This window comes from Lissotriton helveticus, chromosome 3_1 (genome assembly GCF_964261635.1).
Source record: "Lissotriton helveticus chromosome 3_1, aLisHel1.1, whole genome shotgun sequence".
Classification (NCBI taxonomy): domain Eukaryota; kingdom Metazoa; phylum Chordata; class Amphibia; order Caudata; family Salamandridae; genus Lissotriton; species Lissotriton helveticus.
In genome coordinates, this window is record NC_136061.1 from 1868951550 (window position 1) to 1868966131 (window position 14582).

Below are 14582 nucleotides of genomic sequence, written 5' to 3' on the forward strand. Positions count from 1 at the left end.
CTGTTCTATAGTTTTAAAATGTTCCTGTTACCAAAAGATGTCATGTGAACTTGAAAGGATTATTCTTTAATATTTTTGGAGCATTGTATTTGCTAACTATCTGCAAATGTTGGTTCATGAGCCTACAGGTAAAGTTGAAAACAAATCTGATAAAGAAAGCATTTATTTCTTGTATCTTAAGGTTCACGAACTTACAGTGAATTTGCGAACATTTGGGATGTTATTGGCTATTACACCGTGAAAATACTTATTGTGGACAACACTTTCTAAATGCATCGATCAACCATATGTTGAAGGCGAGGGAATGTATGGTGAAGTATGAGTAGACATAGTGAACACACCAAGGCCCAAGTATTGCTAATGGGATATGCAACCAAACTTCGACCCAAAATAAATAGAAAACCAATTTCCATGGTGATGTTTGTGGAATGCAGACGGTAAGTGAATCACGCTTCTCACTTATGGGCCAATAAATCACTGCCTCCAGTTCCAAGCTGATGGTGTTAAACGATCACCAGAGATATCTTGCTAACCAGTAGGACACGAATACTTATTGGAAGTGCCCCACCAGCTGGACATACTTGTCCCTATCCCATGGGATAGAAATCTTCTGCCAATGGCTAAGGTTGTCCACAGTTGATACTGGGGACTTTGGTGCAGGGTGTTGCTGAAGTATATATGCTTAAAAGATGCTCTTCCTCTTTGAAGACCATATGCAGCAGGGTCTTTTGAACGGGGATTGGACTCAGAGTGCGCACAAGTGGAGTGCCACTTTAGTCTGAAGTCAAATTGTAAAATAACATGCCCACAGTTACTGAAGAACTGTTATCAAGGGTGAGTTATGGTTCTTTCCACTGATCAGAAAATAACATTCATTATAAAAACCCATACAATTCTCCTGGGACCGTCAGCAGATGGGGCTTTGCGTTGTGATGCAAAACCTAAACAAAACCCAGTGACGTCATGCACGGTTAGTGATGCGACCATGAACCCAACGCACTGTTCGTGACCTCACGTGAGGAGTACCTTTACTTAGTGAACTAAGGCCCTCGTAGTTCGTCCATAATCCCATCCGATGTGATGCCATTGTTAATCCTGTATATCTCTGGGGTTTTCATGTTTTTTTTATGAACAATGTTGCCAAGCATTTCCATTTTCCGCTTAATCATTGTTCTCATTGCTCATGTTACCTCAGCTGATATGCATCAAGCTACCTTCTCTTGGTCTTCTGTCTGTTTCTTATTGTTTCATTAGTGCTTCAAGTGCTTATGTGAAGGAAGATGGCACCCATCTGCAGTACGCTTTGTGGTATATCAAGACTTGATAGTAGGAAATAAATATAGTTTCGGACCTACAACTGCCCTGAACCAGGGCCTGTAGGCACTGTACATGGACATACACTGTGAACTTCTGAGAGGGTGTCTGTTGTGTCAGATTGCTTGACGTTTGCTGCCTCCTGGACCTACCTGCTCCTCCAGTGGATACAGTGGGGTGCTATAGGGAAATACCACCATTCACATTAGCTCAATCAAAATCTGGTGAAAACTCTAAAGGCCTAAGTGCCTGGGATGCTATTGCTGCCCATATGTACTCTGCATGAAACTCAGAAAGGTTGGTAATAGAAAACCTCGGGTTTTGGCATTTTTGTAATATTTCTATTGGCACTCCTGTATCTCGTAATAGTTATATGTACGTCTAATATTACTACAGTATTAAAATAATAATTATTTAATTGTTCCGTTTCGCAACATTGAGTTTTTACTTATTTGTTTATTGCAGTTCAAATTTCCAATGCAACATGACAATTGCATTAACACGTAAGTGCTATTCTGCAGTCTGTTCACTGTTTTATTGTTTAAATGTAAATGCATGTAAATTAATGTATTACATTTTCGGTATGCATTGTTTCCTGCAAGTATTGTAAAAGAAACATTTGATTGAATCAAGAATTTGCTATCCATCCAGACGTGCATATCCAAACTAAGCAAGTCCCTTTTCCTAAGCTTTGCTGTATCCCCCGGACCTTGCTGCTGACCCACTGACCCGCTGTTGTGCCGTGCCCGCGGGTGGAGACGCCGTTGTAGCATCCTGTGTGCTCCTGCCCTGGTGGGACTCGTGGTCCCAGGGTGCATCAGCCGCTAAGAGGCCCAATTGACTTCAGCTGTTGCTGCTGGGGGAGGCGCTGCCATCGCGCTTAAAGTGCCGCCTTCCCCCACGCAGCGCTGGGCCCTTTTCCTAAGCCTTGCTGTATCCCGCGGACCTTGCTGCTGACCCGCTGACCCACTGTTGTGCCGTGCCCGCGGGTGGAAACGCCGCTGTAGCGTCCTGTGTGCTCCTGCCCTGGTGGGACTCGCAGTCCCAGGGTGCATCTGCCACTGAGAGGCCCAATTGACTTCAGCTGTTGCTGCTGGGGGAGGCGCTGCCATCGCGCTTAAAGCGCCGCCTTCCCCCACACAGCGCGGTGCCCTTTTCCTAAGCCTTGCTGTATCCCGCAGACCTTGCTGCTGACCCGCTGACCCGCTGTTGTGCCGTGCCTGCGGGTGGCGACGCCGTTATAGCGTCCTGTGTGTTCCTGCCCTGGTGGGACTCGCGGTCCCAGGGTGCATCTGCCGCTGAGAGGCCCAATTGACTCCCGCTGTTGCTGCTGGGGGAGGCGCTGCCATTGCGCTTAAAGCGCCGCCTTCCCCCACGCAGTGCGGGGCCCTTTTCTTAAGCCTTGCTGTATCCCGCGGACCTTGCTGCTGACCCGCTGACCCGCTATTGTGCCGTGCCCGCGGGTGGAGATGCCGTTGTAGCGTCCTGTGTGCTCCTGCCCTGGTCGGACTCGCGGTCCCAGGATGCATCTGCCGCTGAGAGGCCCAATTGACTTCACCTGTTGCTGCTTGGGGAGGCGCTGCCATCGCGCTTAAAGCGCTGCCTTCCCCCACGCATCGCGGGACGCACGCGGGCGGCGCCGGGAGAAGGCCGGGACAAGGGCGGGGCCATCTGCGGCTTTCCGAGGCCGGAGGAGGCTGGACCGGGCCCTCTCTCTTGGCTCCACAACTAAAGAAGGTACTTTTTTGTCAATGACATATACCCTGAAGTAATCCTGTACTACTCCCTGAGACTCCACTTACGTTCGAATAATTATCCCGACTATTCTAATACTATTACCTGCCCAGGAACGCTCCAACCCACTGACATTGTTGTATATACTCGTTGGACATTGTGTGAGAAATAAGAGGCGTCTTGGTTTATTTAAAACTGATCTTAAAGTATTATTGTGAGTGACATTTAATTTTATATTTACCGTGTTTTTTTCTTTTTCTTTTCTTTTTCTTCCTGTTTAATAATTCTTGATCTTGTGTGACATTATAAGTCCTCAATTGGTTAATACTGAACCATTGGTCATCTGCTTTAAACTTAGTTGTTTAGTGGCTGCTCCTTGAAAATGTCTATTCTGACAATGAGCAAAAGGAAGGGAACGGCAGGGACATTGGATGATTTCATAACACAAGCTGAATCCGTGCTATGTTATGAGATCGAACTTGCTCAAAGAAGGCTCTCGCTAGATCCATCCAAATTGCCCACTTATACAGCGACCATAGCCCAGTCTCCAACATATGTAGTGCTCTCAAACTCAAGTACAGATAACCGGCTTGATAGCATTAATATTCAACCTGTGTTGGACACTGGGATAATAGACCCAATAGAAGTGCCCAATGTTAACGCGAAGTCAAGCCCTGGGATTTCAAGTAGACTACGGGCACAAAAAGCAGTGGGGACAATGGGAACATCCAATGAGGAGAGAAATGAAAAATCCCAGAAGGGGACAAAACTCAGTCAGAAAAAAGGGAAAGCAGGGGGGGAAAGGTAATGCATGCAATAGAGATTTAACTACATCAGATAATAAAGGTAATAGGTTTAGAACAATAGGCATACAAACTGATGCTGATGATTGTCCTAGACTAGCGAAGGAAAATGAGGTAATAGGAGTTTTAGAAAAAACTGTGGCAGACATTTTTAAAACTCCTTTATATTCCATCCGGACAAAAATAAATGAGTGTATGGATGGTAAGTTAAGGGTCATGGATGACAAGATTGCCCAGTTAAATGATGCAATCCACCACCTAAGTAAGAGCATTGAAGAAGAAACTGGAATAGTTACGGAAGGGGGAAGCCTTATAGCTGATCTAAAATTGCTCTCAAGGGACAAGAGGGCTTGTGATGATGTGGATAGAACACTGAAAACCCAAAACCAATCAGGAACAGGAGCTTTAAATAGAGCTCAGTTAAGAAATAGTGTAGAGACAATAGGGGCAAATGAACAAAGAGAGAAGGTTAATGGCACACCAAATAACATCACACCCGGTTCAGAACGTGCTAGTTGCAGGGTAATACTGCATAGTCCAAAGGGGACAGACTGGATAAAATGGACTCCATTTTAAATATAGTGGATTCTAGTGTCAGTATAATAATTGGTGGAGACCTCAACTGTAACTATTAACCCATCACAGGGCTTGAAGCAATCCTAGAAGATGAAGACCTGGCGAACAAGATCCCCCTCCTATCTAATTGTAAATCGGTCTCGTGCACTGCCCTAGCACATCAAATAATGAGATTGACCCTGAGTCATGGTTTGAGGGCATGTAATGGTCGTCTTCCGTCAGATTTAGCAAAGGCGCCAACCTTTTTTAGAAGTGCCACTCATAGTAAAATAGATTATCTTATTTTATCATTTGATATTTGGCATTATGCCGTAGATCTTAAAATTGCACCCAGGGTGGAGAGTGACCATCGTCCACTTGAACCAGCCTTAAAAAGTAGTTTGTTGATTAGTTCAGTTGAGACTAGAGGGAATACCTGTGATCACATGGACAACATTATAGTTAGTAATAATCACCGCTCTGTTAAATGGGCGCACATGTTGGAGCATGGTGAGAAGCTAGCAAACATCTATAGTACTTTTGCATCTACTTTTACTAACTATATTACCATGGAAATAGATAAGAATACATTTCTAGAACTACATAAGGGTTTTTTCAAAGTATTGGTCCCATTGGTTTCAAAAGGTCAAAATAAATTAGGTAAATGGTAAACAAAAATCGATGGGGGAAACCCTGGTACAATAAAGACTGTTGGGGTGCCAAAACTGAGTTAGTACTAGCTATTAAAAGTAAAAATAGCTCGATAGTTAAGGGAGCAAGATTAAATTATAAGAGAGTGCTAGAGAATGCTAAAATAATCTGGGACGATAAAATTTGGCTTGATCTATTGACAGCAGCAAAAAGCAGGGACCAAATGGCTTTCTGGAAAATTGTTGCAAATGGAAACGGAAATGGTAAGGGCTCTAGAGAAGTTTATCTTGATGAAACTACTTGGATAGATCACTTTGCAAAATTTTATGCTGCTCCTGAGATCGGAAGTTCCATAAATGACGGGCTTTTTATAAACCCGAGTGAAGGATCCCTAGAATTTGATCTACAGGAAACAATTTTGGCTATTAACGCAGTTAAAACTAGTAAAGCTCCAGGACTAGACAAGATCCCTGGGGGTCTATACAAACATGATACCGATGTCTGGGGTCCTTACATTAATTACCTGTGTAATTTTATAGCCGCAGGAGCTGGCATACCAGAGACATGGAGGGGGGGCGGAAATTATTTGCATTTTTAAGAAGAGTGATAGAAGCGATCCTTCGAACTTCTGCCCAATTAGTTTAATTGATGTTTTACAAACAATTTATGCAAGGCATTTTTTAAATCGTATTAATTTCTGGATAGATGAATGGGCAATTCTCACAAACTTCCAGGCGGGTTTTAGAACAAAAACAAGCACCATAGACCAGGTCTTTAGATTTTGCTGTATGTGCTGGAAATATGTAAACTTGAGGAAAGGCCCTTTATATGTGGCATTCGTTGTCTTAAGGGCTGCGTTCGATCTCATCCCCAGACATCTACTATGGAAAACACTTAACAGCCAAGGACTCCCGGCAAACCTATTAGAACAAATTGTAAGACTACACCAAAATAATTATGCATAGGTGAGATGGGGTCCGGGCGGCGAACTAACAAGTTCAATCCCCATAGAAAGGGGAGTTCGCCAAGGATGTGTCCTGGCACCAACTTTGTTTTCCTTATATGTTAACGATATTCCTTGTTTTTTACAAGGTTGTAATAATGATGCACCAAAGCTGGGGGGGTGAGCCAATACCAGCCCTATTATTTGCGGATGATACCATTCTTATTTCGCAAACACCAAATGGCCTTCAAACTCTGCTTAGCACTTTCCAAGCCTATTGCAGCAAAAAAGGTTTAGAGATAAATACCAATAAGACAAAGTACATGGCAATAAATCCGCACAAGTGCTTTAGAGAAAACTTGGTTTTAAACGGACAAAAACTGGAACATGTTGAAAATTTTAACTATCTGGGAGATTCATTAGATTCTAAAACATGGAAAATCCAAATTGATAAAAGCAAGTTGTTATTAAGACAAAATACACTACCGACCCTGAAAAGACACCGGAATAGTCTCAACAAAGCTGTATCTCCAGCACTCGAGTTATTCCGATTTAAAGCACAATCGGCAGCACTATATGGTGCTGAATTGTGGGGCCCGTCGAGCAAAAAGGCGTTTGAGGTTAATGAGAATAAATTCTTAAGAGCTTTGCTAAAAATCCCAGTACGTACACCGCTTATTCCGTTAATGCTCGATCTTAATATGAAGCGTACGGACCACCATGTAATTATTAGACCACTGATGTTGTGGGTTAGGCTCTGGACAACACCTGAGCTGCTGGATTATAGGGCGGCATTAACAGAGAGCAAGGATTTGGATGAAAATAATTGCATTACATGGTTTAAACATGTTAGTATTTGGTTTAAGAAGATTGGCTTAGCACATTTTTGGAGAAGTCCACTGACATTAACCGCAAGTTCAAGAAAGATATTAAAGGCTTCTTTCTGGGGTTTCATAGATCAAAATAGATTAAATGATAGAGAAAAAGGATCCTTGACTAGTGAGTTTCTTATGTTTAATGATAGTGCTTGCGTTGTATCTTTCTTGGATGAAGTAAACCCACCGTTGGCAAAAACATTATACTTGAAGTACAGATATGGTGTACTGATGTTAAAATCAAGTACAACAAGGTGGGCAAATTCTAGTAACAACACATGCATGTTTTGCTCAGGAAGAGTGAAGGTAGATATCACACATGTTCTATTTTTTTGTCCGGCCTATTCGATCCCAAGAAAGAGATGGATTAAACCTTGTTGTATAAATATGGGTGTGAGATCGTATAGAGAAGCTGAAAGGGTTTTAAACACTGACACTTGCCAGGTTATTATTTTTGGTATTAGCCGGTTTCTGCTGGCCGTAAGCTTCCTCAGGGTAAAAGCTGGCGAGAAGCTTTAGGAATGCTTAGGGAATCGCTAAAGTTATGTATAATGCATTTGGGAGCTAACACAACAATCTGAAACTGTAAAGGATAAATATATGCATATCAAATGATACATGCGCTGTGGAATAAGTTGTATATTAGCTCACCGGAAATGCAATTGTAAATAGAATGAATTTATTTTTATAAATGCCTTTTTAAATTATTTATATGGTTTTTAGCATAATGATTGACGCCCCCAATCCATTTCCATTATTTGTTGATTTATATCTATCTATGGTAGTTGTAATATTGTATGTGTGTAAAATTTTAATGCATCTTCTATGATACTGTTGTATCGAAATAAAGATTATGAACTGAAACTAAGCAATGATAATCTGACTTCATTAAAAAAATATTATTGATGCGAGGGGCACTGGCACCTGAGTGGGAGCAAACACAAAACCTGCAATTTTATTAAATGAGCGGATACACAATCTAATATTTGACTTTGAGGCCCAAAAAATACCGGAGATCAGGTAGCGTTTCCACCCAGAGCCTGGCCTCACTAAGCTTCAGCCTGATTGCTGTTTTACCCTCAATTATAAGGACAGTCAGGCCATGGCAGAAGAACGCAGGGAGTGTCTGGCATCAGTAAAGTATAGGTATCCGAACCCACAGACAGTTGACACCACATCAGGGCAGCCAGACCATTAAGCAGATATACATATGCGCACAAATAACACCCCTTACACTGCTGTATACAGTCCTTAATTTGAGGCGGTGGTTGCCGGTGCGGGTTACCAGTGCACATTTAGGGGACCGGTTGTTAATTTTCTTGACCAGACATTGATGGAGAACAAGAGAGGGAAAACACACAAAGGGAAAAGAAATAGGAAGAGAAAGATGGAAAAGCCGTCACAAAGGGAGAGAGCATGAGTGAGATAAAAGTGTAGGGAGTCTCTGATAGTGGATTAGCGATGTGTTAGGTGTAATCAAGCGTAATTGCCATTTGGCGTTTCGACATTTGATAAGTGTGGCAGTGGTCTACTGAGCAGAGCCCTGAGCACCGGCAGTTATTCTCTCACAAATTAGGCACTGATTGTAAATTAATGTAATTGGAGAGGGGACTTTTGGAAACTGCTTAATATGGGCCACTACAGTAATTCACTTGCCAGGAACATGTAAGCAACACTAGCAAGAGAGCAAAGCACCTAAAATTCTCCTTTTGCTAGGGGGGAAGTGTATTTGTGCACCCCACGAAAGTAATCCTATGGATTAGAATGGTACAATGATAAATGGAGCTGCCACACTGTCCCCACAGGGATTCTTCCCCGGGGTCTGCTGCGCATGAGCAGCAGGCATCGCAATGCCTTGGGACTCCCTAAGTCACAGACAGAGATGGAGGACTAGCACAGGCTCAGGGTTAGCAGGTTCCACCACCACTCCTGTGCCTTACTTGCCTGCCAGTTCATAAGTACTGAAAACCCATTGTGGTTTGCTGGCAGTAGCAGCTGTGAGGACTTCTCAATTTGATTGCCAATTAGTTAAACTGAATCCTTCAATAACATTTGGGTAGTAAATATTAGCATCCGTTGCTGCCGTTGTCACCTGCAGAAGGTCGATTGTCACTTGGAATAAATTGAAAGATGAGCCCAAGAGCAGCCAAGGTTTATACCATGCAAGCCTGTAGGGTTCATTATTTATAGCTATATGCATGTATACTGTGCCCAGGGGCCAGTAAAGTGGAATATAGTTAGCCCATGATTGATATTGGCGAAGGCTTCGCTCCCACATGGCCACCTCATCATAGCTGCCTATGCACTGTGGGTGCAGGATGGGGGATACTGGCACGATTCATGATATTGCATGCTATGCCTACAGCCGCAGCAATAGGCGTGAAGTTACTCCGATGGCAAATATCCCTATGACTGAAGAAAGAGTTGGCAGGAAGCCTGCCAACAAAACAGGGTCATTTTGCCCTTACCGACCGAGAGCTAACACCAGCTGTCTTTACTCTCCCGAAAGATTGTGAGTCCTTTCATGTGTAACAGCCATTGTTAAAGTTCAATCATTTACAATAGGGCGTTCTACCAGCAAGGAAAATGTGGCAGATGGGACACCATGACACGAAACTCAAAGAAGAAATAGTAATAGAACAAAGGGAACTTTTAGATCTGTTGTAATTTAGACGTTGCAGGAGCTGTAAAGCAATTTTGTTAGCTGTCAGTTGCCAAACAGCTGATACTTATTTCATGGAAATGCAATAATGAATATCTATTGTATTGAGTCATTTAAAAAGTGACATGGTTCGCAACTGGATGTTGAAAAATGCTCAACTGGAATCTTAGTCATTAGGTACACGCTAGTTATGTTTTATTAAATTGGATTTTTTTACAGCTATAGCACAGCATTTGGCATTTTAATTGTGTCTTGGTGCTTTTGAGTGACTCGCTATGCTGTCAGTTGTCATCTGTTTGTGGGTATTCCTTCTGATAGGGTTCAATGAGAAGGAGTTGGGTTTTTAGACCTTCCACAATACCTGGGTACATGGTACAGGCCTTCTGAGTACCCTTCGCTGTGAGTGCCTGCACCTCCTATCTCAGTGTGAAAATGACTCTTTCCTATTGCCCAGCAAACCAGATAGTATTCCAGTCTCAGTAGCTGTTAAGTCCCAATGCATGCGTGTGTATGTGTGGACTGAAAAAAAACAAAGGTTACATGGACGTTATAGTTAGGCTCAGATTTCACTCATACTCAACCTGTGAAATTCAGCAGTTATAGTTACCTGAGCTAAATAGAAATTACGCCCCGACAATTCACTGCTTATGACGTCAAATATTACATCACTCATGACATGGTCAGTGACATCACTGATGACACCACTTATGACATTTCAAATTACATCACTGAGGACATCTGTAGAACCAATCACACACCCACTCACACACCCATACAACCTCACATATGCCCACTCACATACCCACACAACCACTCACAGGTCCATACCAGTACTCACTCAACCACTCACTCCCCCATAGAGTCACTCACACACACACACTCAATAACTCATACAGCCGCTCACACAACCATTCACTCCCCCATATAACAACTCATGCAACCAATCAATGACCCAAGCAGCCAGTCACATAGCCACAATCTCACCCATAGAGCTACTCACACACCGCCTTATTCACTCATACAGTCTCTCAACATAGCCATAAACTCAGCCATACAAGCACTTACACACTCACTCACACACACAACCACTTACATATCCATTCACACATCCATACAAGCACTCACACATCCATGACACCGTGCTGCTATCCCAAACACCTCTTGGTTTGCAGCGGCTGATTTCTCAACTAGCACAATACACCTCAAAAGCGCAATTAATAATCAACTTTAAAAAATCGAATGTTCTATGCTTCTCCAGCACCCATAAAAAACACCCTAAATTTGTCTGGAGCCTACATTCCAGCATCTTATGGCAGGTGGACATATATATATATTTGGGGGTTCATTTAGCTCGCCAACTTAGCTATAAACCCTACGATGCGCGCGTCGGCCAACAGCCATCGCGAGCACTACCTCAGTAGTGCTGCACAAGTCCGTTGGCCGACGCGGCCCTGCCCACTCTTTCAAACCGCCGCACGGTTAAGCGGATAAACAACATCAAGACCTAGGGCAATCAAAACAACTACTATTTGCCTTATTAAAGGCAGTTCAACAAACCATTTATTAAAGGTCATAGCAGCTAAATTCTTGCCATCTATCCCGTACGGCTCAGAAATGCTAAATACTAAGGATTCGACAACTCTAAATATAGCCCAATCTAGACTACTCAAGAAACTGTTCCTAATCCCACGTCACATTTCTTAAGGCCAGATACAACTGGAATACGGTCTAAAAAACCAGATACCGGCTAGACAATGAGCATTGACCAAATATTATTGCCGAATGAAGGCTGTTGAAGAAAACACGTTAGGCCACCACTGCTGGGAGGAGGTCGAAAAGCATTCAGGGCAGAACAAGTCAATATTTCGAATTTTAAAACAAGCTCTTTCAGCATTAAAGCTAGAGGAAGCCTGGGACACATTAGTGCCATATTCTGCATTTAAACAAATCACCAATAAAGCAATTAAATAACGATCGCTGCAAATAGAAAAAGCCTCATTGGCCTGTGAAAGTCTGCATGGATGGTGATGCCATCTTATAAACAGCTGAAGCTGCAACCATACTTTTAAGACCACTTCACAGACGATTATAAGCAGAACCTGACCATATTGAGACTGGGGTCCTGCCCGAAAAAAGATCTCAATCCAAAATGGTACCGGACCTGGTGGACAATGGATTGCTGCGTTTGTGGCTATGGAGAAAAGTCATTATTGCACCTACTATGCAGCTGTCCAGTTCTACACAACATGAGGAAGATTCTTTTATGGCCAATTATGAGAGAAGAACAAAGTTGGACTTGCAGAGCGGCAGTCATAAAATGTCTTGGTGGTTCCTCTGTTCGATTGTCTTGTAAGACAGTAAAATTTCTGAAATTAGCGGCGAAAGAACTTGAAAAGAATCACAGATGATCAGTATTCCATCACGCAGTCTCATTGAGTTCATTGAGTTCCCCCCAGCACTAGCATTTTTAGGGGTGGGCGGACAACTTGGTTCCGCCCACGGAGTGTGCAGAATTTTGCCTGCTCTGCGTTCCGTGATGTAGGCGGAACAGGCAAATCTCTGCACACTGGGGGCAGAGCGGAGTTGGCCTCCCGCCCATCTTCCGCCCCATCACTATTAAAACATTATAAATAAGAATTTAAAACACCTTACCTTATCAGTGGCATCCCCAGGCTTTCCTCCTTCTCCATTTTGACTTCTACTTGAAAAGTGCGCATGCACGGGCACCTGCGCAAGCGCATTTCTCTACAGGGAATGCACATGTGTGGGAGCACGCACATGTGCAGTTTTCCAGAAGAAGGCGTGATGGAGAAGGAGGGAAACCTGTGGACGCCGCCTATAAGGTAAGGTGTTTTAAATTCTTATTTATAATGCTTTATTAGTGTGGATGCAATGAGGAGTGGTGCGGGTGCACACCTGAAGTGAACCGTATTGATTATTTTTATATACACAATTTAAACAAGTTAGTTAAAGTGTAAGGAAAATTGCGTGCATAATCCCTGAGTATTGGGAAGGGGACCCTAAATTCCCATGATTAAGAACGGCAAAAATAGACTGTGGGAAAACCAACAGTTAGGGGATTGCACAGCGAAAGGACTGTATGTCTCACACTAAAAACTCTGGTTTCTTTTGCCATTATGCACTCAAGCACATTTTCCTCTTTCTGTTTTCACTACAGTTAAGTCACACACTTGGGTGCAAATCCTACATATAAGGCAGTATACTTACTGCATGTTGTTGCGTTGTGGATTACTGTGGATGACGTTCAACATGTGAAGACCATCACATTCTTCGAATCTACTCCCCTGACGAAGGGTTGTTTATATAACCCGAAATGCATTGGGACTTTTGAAAAACTAGAAATATGAACAACATCAATATGGAGTCATTTGTCTATGTATCAATTTTTGCTTCTGTATAACTACATAATAGTATATAGTTTTGTTTATACTTCTGTGAAATACAACACACAGGATGTTTATAATTTATTGTCTTTGAAATCACTGCTCAATATTTGAACTAAAATTGAAAAGTTTTGAAGAATTTATTTGCCTTTGAGTATTTATGATTACTGTTATTAGTGTGGAGGCGGGAGGTGGGTGGTGCGTAGCAGAGCTACGCGGAGTGTGTGGAGATTGGTTCCATCTCCGTGGCACTCCGAGTAGCCCCACTACACCCACCCCTAAGCATTTTACCCCAAGCCGGAGGAATAGACATGCTTACAAACAATCTTAAAGAACACTGGCTGAAGTGCCTTGTCACAAAAACGTTGGCCCTTGGAATCAATTACATCATGTGTGGTTCACTATTTAGATACATTTTTTATTGTAATTTTAATCCAGATTAATTGTGTTTCATTGTACCTATCATGTTGATTTGTTCCACCCTCATATGATTTTAAGAAAATCAAATAAAAGTATTTTCTCCCACACACCCACTCACTCACCCATATAGCCATTCACACAGACACTCACTCACCAATGCAGCCATTCACACACCAACTCACTTAACCAAACACCCGCTCAAACAGCCACTCAATCACCCATACAACCACTCAGACAGCAACTCACTCACCCACACATTACACACCCATAGAGTCAACCACACACCCATACACATAAAGATGCATGAAGTCACACAGCCACTCACATAATATATGTTTGAAATAGTATCACTGAGTTGTAGTGAACCTAGTATACTAATTTAACTTTTGTAGTAGGTCAGTATATATGTTTAAAAATTATAAACTCTCATAACATACTTAAACTCACTAGATGATGTCATAAGTGATGCCATTTGAGACGTCATCAGTGATGTCATCAATGATATTACTGACCGTGCCATGAGTGATGTAATATGTGAGGTGATAAGCAGCTGCTGAATTTCTCTGGTTTTGTACCAGTGAAATGTCAGCCTAACTATAACAACCCGGTAACCCTTGTTTTGTTCAGTGAAATGTATATATAACAGGTGTATTTGTAAAGCGCACAATTACCCGTAGGTGTCCTCGCGCTGAATAACAGATGTTTATTGTTACCCAACTCAATGGTACTCATTTCATCAACCTCAAATAGATGAAAGGCTGAATGGACCCACCAGGATTTGAACCTGTGACTGTGACCAGGAGGTCAAACACAGGCCCCTGCAGTGACTGCTTTAGTCCACTGAGCCACCAGACCCGGATGACGAATCTTCGCAAAATTTTGAAAACTGGTGGGGTGCTCCGGTCCGCTCCTATCCTGAAAGTCTTGAGTTTATTCGTCAAGCGGGGGCCGAGAAAAAAGGGGGTCCCAAAACGTGTTTTCCCCATGCAATTTTCCATAGGGACCTTTAGCCACAGCTACAGCCCGAATTGCTGAACGGAATTACACCAAATTTGGCAAAGAGGTAGTCTTTAGTTCAGACTCGTGACTTTTGCTTAAATGGTGTAAATCTGTTAAGTAGTTTCTGAGAAAATTACATTTAAAAGTATATATATCTATGGCGGCGCAAGATCCGCGCACCTTAAGCGCACCCTGCCATGCACGAGCTGTATTCTAATTGAC

The 14582-nt window shown here is 42.6% G+C and overlaps 1 protein-coding gene across 1 annotated transcript in view; it reads right to left on the bottom strand.

The window, feature by feature from the left end:
• The window catches only part of LOC144825191 (mucin-2-like), a 1014272-nt gene extending 1002045 nt beyond the window's left edge, over positions 1-12227 (bottom strand). Inside the window, exon 1 of the mRNA XM_078684042.1 lies at positions 12190-12227. The gene's annotated coding sequence lies outside the window, so the exon portion shown is untranslated. The remainder of the gene's footprint in view (positions 1-12189) is intronic.
• Positions 12228-14582: the final 2355 nt, after the last annotated feature.